The sequence below is a fragment of the Cucumis sativus genome, chromosome 5 (genome assembly GCF_000004075.3).
Source record: "Cucumis sativus cultivar 9930 chromosome 5, Cucumber_9930_V3, whole genome shotgun sequence".
Lineage (NCBI taxonomy): Eukaryota > Viridiplantae > Streptophyta > Magnoliopsida > Cucurbitales > Cucurbitaceae > Cucumis > Cucumis sativus.
The window spans coordinates 11,549,750-11,557,470 of record NC_026659.2 but is presented as its reverse complement, the minus strand read 5'-3'; the positions used below and the strand labels follow the sequence as shown (position 1 = coordinate 11,557,470).

At 31.5% G+C, this 7,721-nt stretch overlaps 1 long non-coding RNA gene across 1 annotated transcript; it reads left to right on the top strand.

The window, feature by feature from the left end:
* The first annotated feature begins 1,651 nt into the window (after positions 1 to 1,651).
* Positions 1,652 to 6,019, top strand: LOC105435399. Its single transcript, XR_969399.2, has 4 exons — positions 1,652 to 1,821; positions 2,284 to 2,386; positions 3,762 to 3,804; positions 3,997 to 6,019. It is a non-coding gene; the product is annotated as an uncharacterized LOC105435399 (long non-coding RNA).
* The last annotated feature ends 1,702 nt before the right edge of the window (positions 6,020 to 7,721 follow it).

The window sequence follows — 7,721 nt, the reverse complement described above, 5'->3', positions numbered from 1 at the left end:
TATCCTTGACAGGGAAAAATGTCATAATATACGAATTTGTGACATTTTGTAACTGTCGTCAATATTGAAACAATGATATTTGATTTTATAAAAACGGTCACGATTGTCATATCCTTGACAATGAAAAAATGTCATATTATACGAATTTGTGACATTTTATAATTGTGGTCAATATGCAAAGAATAACAGTTATTTGTTGTCATAAAATATTAAATAATGATATTTATTTTTTGTCATGAAAGCACTTATTGTGACAGATTTTTAAAACTATGATCGATGAACTTTCTCTAATTCATTTTGATTTTGACTTATATGCTAGCACCATTATGTAGGGGACAACATGACACTATAAGGCCAAACATAAGTCTTAGGGTGTGAATTATTCGAGAGGACATAGGAGAGAGATGACATATCATATTACATGTATACTTTCACTAAGTATTTAAAATTACAGATTTCCTTCCTTAGACAAACTTTAAGCGAAATTATTTATGTAAGTTTAAATTTTGTTTGCCAAGGACAGATCATCGAACCCTAAGCCTAACAAAATTTGTTGGATGTCTAAATCCAATTTACAACATCATATTTAAATTATTTGAACTCAAATAGTGCTGTTGAGCAAGAATGTTATCCATCAATTAAATTCTTGCTTGGTTTAAATTCAAACTTGCAGATGCTCTTTAAGTCATATGATTTTTTTTTTTTTTTGTTTGAAAAGGTAGCCAAAAGTAGGCAGAAGCAACAAACCAAATATATAGTTGAAATAATAAGTACCCTTATCATTCCTAATTTACACAATTAATTAATATTGCACAACAAATTAAATATTATACTCCTCAAGAGGGAAAATGAGGAATTGTTTCACACGTTAATATTAATGCAAAAGAAGTTCATATTCATTATGTTAAAATGAAATAAGCCAAGTGATCAAAAAGCACAAAAACAACTTCCACCCCATTATGATGTGGAAGAAGGACTAATTCCACCAAAATTTACACAATCCCCATAATAAATATGCAATTATAAGAGTAAAATGTAATTAATTAAACTACATTTGAATATTTTCTTCAAGTTTAATTAATTACTTTTATGTTTTTAGACATGAAGTATTAATTGTGGTAGTTTCGATTTTATTCCTCATTCAAGCACATATTTTTAGATGGAAAAACCAACCAAGAATATATGCATTATTACACTATCTCCAACTACAACTACCCCATAAGTGCAAATAAGGAAGTGATCATGTTAGCTTTTGGGACTTTTCCTGGGCCTACTTCAACATAACATTAATTAGAGACTCCACACCATCGGTCAGACTTAGAGATGGCTTCTCATTCTTATCCCTATCCTCGTTGATGAGCTAAGAATATATAAATTTCAAGAAAAGTAAAGAGAAAAAGATTAATTCCAACCCTAATCATTTCGAACCAATTGTTTTGTTGCAGATGATCCATGTCATATGCTTTTTCCCCCCTTAAAGTAGGCAAAAATATTATAATGACAAATATTCCGCAACAAACTTACCTCAAGAGATCATATAAGAGAGAAATTGGTTTCACGTCAATGTCAACAATAATATCCCCTCCCCCATCTGCTTCCTGTTAATTAGATGTTGACAATGACAGATTATCCAACACCACACTCATTATCATTGCCATTTCCATGAAAACAAAAGGCTCTCTCACAAGAACACACAAAAACAAGTACTTTCAAATAATACTATAAATATATAATAGATGTGAAGCTTTGAAAGATTATGGAGGATTCTTCTTCTTCTTCTTCGCCTGCAGGCAGATTCTTGAAAAATACTCACTCACTCAGGTTAATTTTAGTTATTACTTTGGTATGATTGAATTAATTCAGGTATTTTTAAGCCTCTAAAATTATATTATATCCTTTATGATCATGCACTACCTTAGTCTTAATTAGTTTCTTTCCTTGTTAAAAGATTACAATTTTAGTTTTTCTGAATTATTCTTTTCTTTATGAAGTTTGTGTTATTACTATAATTATTATGGTTGATTTTGGCGAATATATATTTTGTTTACGTTTTAGTATCATGTATCACTCTTTGTACTCGGAGAATCAACATCCATAAGCACAGAAAGAATTATAGAGCGTCTAATCATTCTCTATGCTTTCAAGCTTTGACAATGCCTTATCATTTTGCAGCATGTTTTAACTAAAGTAATTATGTCAACCTTCTATTTCCTTGATTAGAAAATTATTAATTTGTGTTCTGATTTTCTTTTGACCGACTCTAGCTTTATTCGACTGTAACAGTTCAAAGCAAAATGTGTTATAGAAGAGAAGATCAGATGGTTTAAGCAAAAGAAGTTAAGAACAAGGGAAGACCAAACCTCTAATTACTAGTCACTCATCAATGGTAAGAAGGAAAATTACAAACGTTTTTAGTTTTAGTCATTCTTTTCATTTCTTTTTCTGTAGTGTAGTGTGTGTACAAACCCAAACCCTAAATTTTATTAAATTTAAGTTTGTTCAACAATGGAGTCCAGGTGTTTACAGAGTTCAAGTATGCTTATAATTAACCCCAACCAATGAATTTACAATTCATGGCCCTCTGGCCTGATATACAGTGAACCTCCTGATTAATTGCACGATTAGTTTACCACTTCATTTGACCTATAGAAAAGTAAATATGAAACACTCTCATATATCACACAATTTACTGATCTTTATGCATGTTTAACTGTAATACAACAAAATCTTGTATTTTCAAATTTCATTTAATTTACAGAGTTAATCACTTGACGAGTATCTCACTAGATTATGGAAAAGCATAACAATTTTTGGAAACACGAATAATGAAAAAACATGGAAGATGCCCAAAGAGCAAATTTGATGGTACTTGCAAATCACAATGATTATGAATATCCATTTTCACCTTCTAAATACCCTTAGCTTATAGTGGGATTGTGTCGAAAACAAATTAATTGAAATCATTGAGCACAATGTGAAAACGATCATTGTCAAACAATTTGGACCGGAGCAGAAACTTTGTTGTTAAGTTAGCGGTACAAAGTATTTATTTGGTGTAAATTCGAGCATGCTTTTATGTTGATGAGGGGAACACTTGTCAATTGTAAATTCGAAAACAGTTCTATTAACTGTTCTAAATGCACACAATTGTAGGTGTTACCCATCAACATCAGAGCATGCTTCAATTTCCACCTATAATATGTATTGTGTACCACGAACTTGGCAACAAAGATTTTTCCTCCTAACTATTTGAAAAGGATTTGGGTATGATCCCGAATGAAATTTGAAAGCATTGTTTCCTTATCATATTTTTGTGTTCTCAAAAATGGTTGTGCTTTTCCTTTATCAGTTCTAATAAGATATTTTTCAATTGATTAACGAAATCTGAAAACAAAAAAAAATTAGGACCAAGTTAGAGTTAAATGTAAAGCATTGTTAGTGAATTATATATATATATATATACATACATGGGAGTTTCATATTTACTTTTTGTAGGTCAAATGAGGTGAGGTGATACGCTGACCCATGCAATTAATCACTGACTTTACTCCATACTTTGGCCACAAGCCATGAATTATAAATTCAGGCTAGGGTTTCTTAAAAGCATGTGTTTTGAACTTTGCGAACACTTGGTCCCCATTGTTGAATAAATTAGCATAAATTTAATTAAAATTTGGAGTTTGAGTTTTGGGTCCATGGAAAAAGAAATGATCTGTAGAGTGACCATAACTAAAATATATTTGTAATTTTCGTTTTTGCAGTTGGAGGGTGGGCACCTGATCAGTAAGTAACGAGTAATGAAAGGTTTGAGCTTTCCCTTGTTTTTGAAATGAGATTTGGTTTTGGTTATTCGATTTAAAATGGCATTGGATTCGGGTATGATCCAGAATGAAAGGATTTAAACTAAAGGTGGTTAGGGTTGTGGATTTTATCCTCATCCAGTGTCCAATTATGTATGATTATGATGTTGAAGTCTACAACGTAACCATTTTGCAGCTCCCAGAGCTGAAGTTCAGGATTGAAGATCAAGACCATTTGAGGGGAACGTTAATCGCAGAAGCTTGGGGTCTTGAAATGGATCCATTTCTGTTTTTCCTTTTGCTCTTTTACCTTACTTCTAGTACTTTGATATTCTATCATTCACATAAAAATGGTTCAAATTTTGGTTATCTAATATTTTATTTGATTAAGTTATAATTAAAAAACAAAATTAGTTATATAATTCAAATTATAGCCTTCATCTACTTATTAAATATAATTTTCTCTTTTCTCCTTCTCAAGTGAAATTTTTTATAAAAAAAATCATTTATCTTTTGACCACGACAACATTAAATTAACCAATATAATAAAAATAAAGGTGTATTTGGAGCTAAAAGTCGAGTGGGCTATAATACTCCACTCTTTGTTTAGGACAATGTTGGAGATTAGAATTAGGATTTAAAATAACTCATATGTTCTTACTATTCTTCAATCTCAAGGGTATTTATTTCAAGGATTGAGAAGTTTAAGTAGTAAAATTTTCGAACATCACCTTCGGTAATTGTCATTGGTCAATCTTCGACCACCACCTATGGTGACTCCATCGACGACCTTCGACAACCAACTCTGGTTACCACAGTCAACCAAGCTTTGGTTGCCATCAACCAACCTTATTAAAAAAAAATTTTAGGATACATAACAAACCAAAGATACTTATACATACAAGTACCTTTTTAAAAAAAAATTAAAACTTTCCAATAATTGATATTACGTTTTTTTAAATTATTATTATTGTTAGGTTATCTTTTTAAAATTATCTCTCTTCCCTCCTTTGTTTAAAATTAATGTTTTTGGGATAATGCTAGTATAAATATAGTGACATTGTATATAAATCAAATAAACTACATTTGTGTGTTGTATATATGTATGTGTGTATGCGTGTGTATAATTAAGAATATTTAGTTTGGCTATGTATAATTAAGAATATTTAGTTTGGCTATGTATAATTAAGAATATTTAGTTAGCTATATGTATAAAATCCTTAATTTAGGAACATTTTTCACTTTTTTGTTGGTCAATTTAATTGGCTTGAAGATCTAGAATCATCTTTTAAAATTAAAAATTACAATGCTGAAAAAACTTAGCAGCCAAATAAAAATAAAAATGTAGAACTTTTTTATTCTTCAAATATAATTTGATAAAAAAAATATATAACTTTCGAATGATTGAATTCAAGATTAAAATACTAGTTTATTTCCCTTTGAAGTTAGCATATTATGGTAAAAACAAAAATCATGATCTTATCAAGAACAACATAATTAACCATAATTAATAAAATCACAGGTCAATTTGTATAAAAAAGCTTATATGATAAAATTTTATAACACGTACGTGCATCCCACTTAGTAATAAACTAGTTTGTATAAATTGGTGTGGAATGTATAGTTTGAGCTATGTTTTTAAAAAACGATATTTCATGTACCTACATATATGACAAAACAAAATAGTAGGGCAAAAAAAAAAAAAAAACATGATCTAAGGTAACCAATATTTATTTTATAGACTGCTATAATTTGGACTATAATAATTTGCACCACAAACGCAGACTATAATAACCCAGATTATAATACTTTGCATCTTGACACACAGAATATAATAACATACAGTTTATTATCATCCATAGACTATAATAATTGCAAAAAAAGAAAAAATTGCAACGCATTATGACAAAAATTTATTTATTACATGTGTTGGTGAAAAACCTTAGTCACTAAACACTTGTCTAATCTTTCTATGTTTTGTTTTATCCCCCCAGGTAGCAAAGGACGTCCAGCGTTTGACTTGTCGTCTTGGTTGCCTATTGTGCCATAAACGTGTTGCATCATCTTGTTAGTAATCACTGTTAACTCGTATATAGCATGTAAAGTTAGGCAAGCAGAACCAAATGTTTTTTTAGACTTGTATCATGTTGTGAAAACTTCTTGTACTTGTTTAAAATGTACTCTTAATAATATAAATGAAGTATTTGTTATTCCAAAAAGAGTCCTTATCTCGCGTTAAATTTGTTTGTTGTGTTTAATCCACTCACTAGGTTTTCAATGTGTGTTATCTCATGAGGAGGTACATGTTGAGTGTCTAGATGGTCATGCCTTCACATGGTTGCATAAACTGATCTCAAGGCAGGGGATGACAAGTTGGTATCAGAGCATAAGTTCTTGAAAAAAGTCTTAGAAGTTAGAATCATGCATGTAGAGAGTCCCATGAATAGATTTTTGATGCCTAATATATTGATGTATTATAAGGAATTATGGCAATGCGATGACGGTCGAGGTAAGTCAGGCAAGTGACAACTGGTGTTTCCACTACTGGGAGAGCTAATAGAGCACGAGAATCTGATGAGATGTCCAGTAATCCACATCACCCTATAGGACAGAACACAGAGGAAAGTGTATTTGACCTCTTTGCTCAAAGGTTTGGTGATCACTTTATTTCTATACCATCTAATGTAGATAAAAGATTTGATATTGAGAGATTGAAGGCGTTAAAAGCAACAACCTTCGAGGGAACAACAAACTCAGCTGATGCGGAGAAGTGATTGAGTTTAATATAAACTTTTTTTGGAGTGATGGAGTGCCCCGAAGAAAGAAAAGTAAAGCGTTTCAAAATAAGTTTAATAGACATTTTTGTTGCAAGACAACACTGAAGATTGGTGGACTCTTCATGCGGCAAGAGCTAGAAGAATGGGTTTTGTCTTATGAGATGAGTTTAGAAAAGCGTTACAAAATAAGTTTTATCCTCTTTCATTTTGTGATGCAAAGAGGAATGGATTTGTGAATTTAGTGCAAGGTGATACGACTATCGTAGAGTATGAGAAAAATTTTACCAAATTGGCTAAGTATGCATTAGCCTTTGTGATGGATGAGGCAGACAAATGCAAGCATTTTGAAGATGGTTTGAGAACAGAAATACGAGCATTGGTGACGACTAACATGAACTAGTCAGATTTCTCTAAACTGGTTGAGGTAGTCAAGCGAGTTGAGAGATGTTTAGCTGAAGAGGAGAAAAGCAAGGATGTGAAGCAGCCAAAGCACTGGTAATTACGAGTTAGTGAAAGAGGCAATGAGAATAGGCATTTTGTGCCAAACCTTAAGAAAGGAAATTTTAAATCTCATTATCATGTTCCTTCTGGATCAAGAATGAGTTACGGTGAGAATTTCCAAAGACAAATTAAGAATCAAGGGTGAGGAAATGTCCCAGTTAATTGGATAGAGGAAGCTTTCACAAAGAAGACAATAGTTGGATCAAATTTAAACCATGGAGGAAGGCCTAGTTTTCCAAAGGTATGCTTCAATTTCGATCAGCAAGGACATTTTATTAAGTATTTTCCTAACTTGAGAGCTTAAAATACCTAAAGAACCATGTACCAATCTGTAAACCAACCTTATTCCCCAAATGGGAATGGAGAAGAGCCAAGTAGGGTTAAGGGACCTGGGTGTGACTGAAGTCTTAAAGGAAAGTTTACGCTATGACTTAGAGTAAGACAAAAACATAGCCATCAAGTAATTACATGTTCATTAATGGTTTATAATTCTCTTACCCTTGTGTTGATTGGTTTTGAAGCTACACACATTCTTTTATTTTTGAATCGCATGCTGAGTCTTTAAATCATGAGATAGAATCTCTAAAAGGTAAAATGTTGATCAATATACCTTCAGGAGAAGTGTTTTTAGTTGAATCAGTGT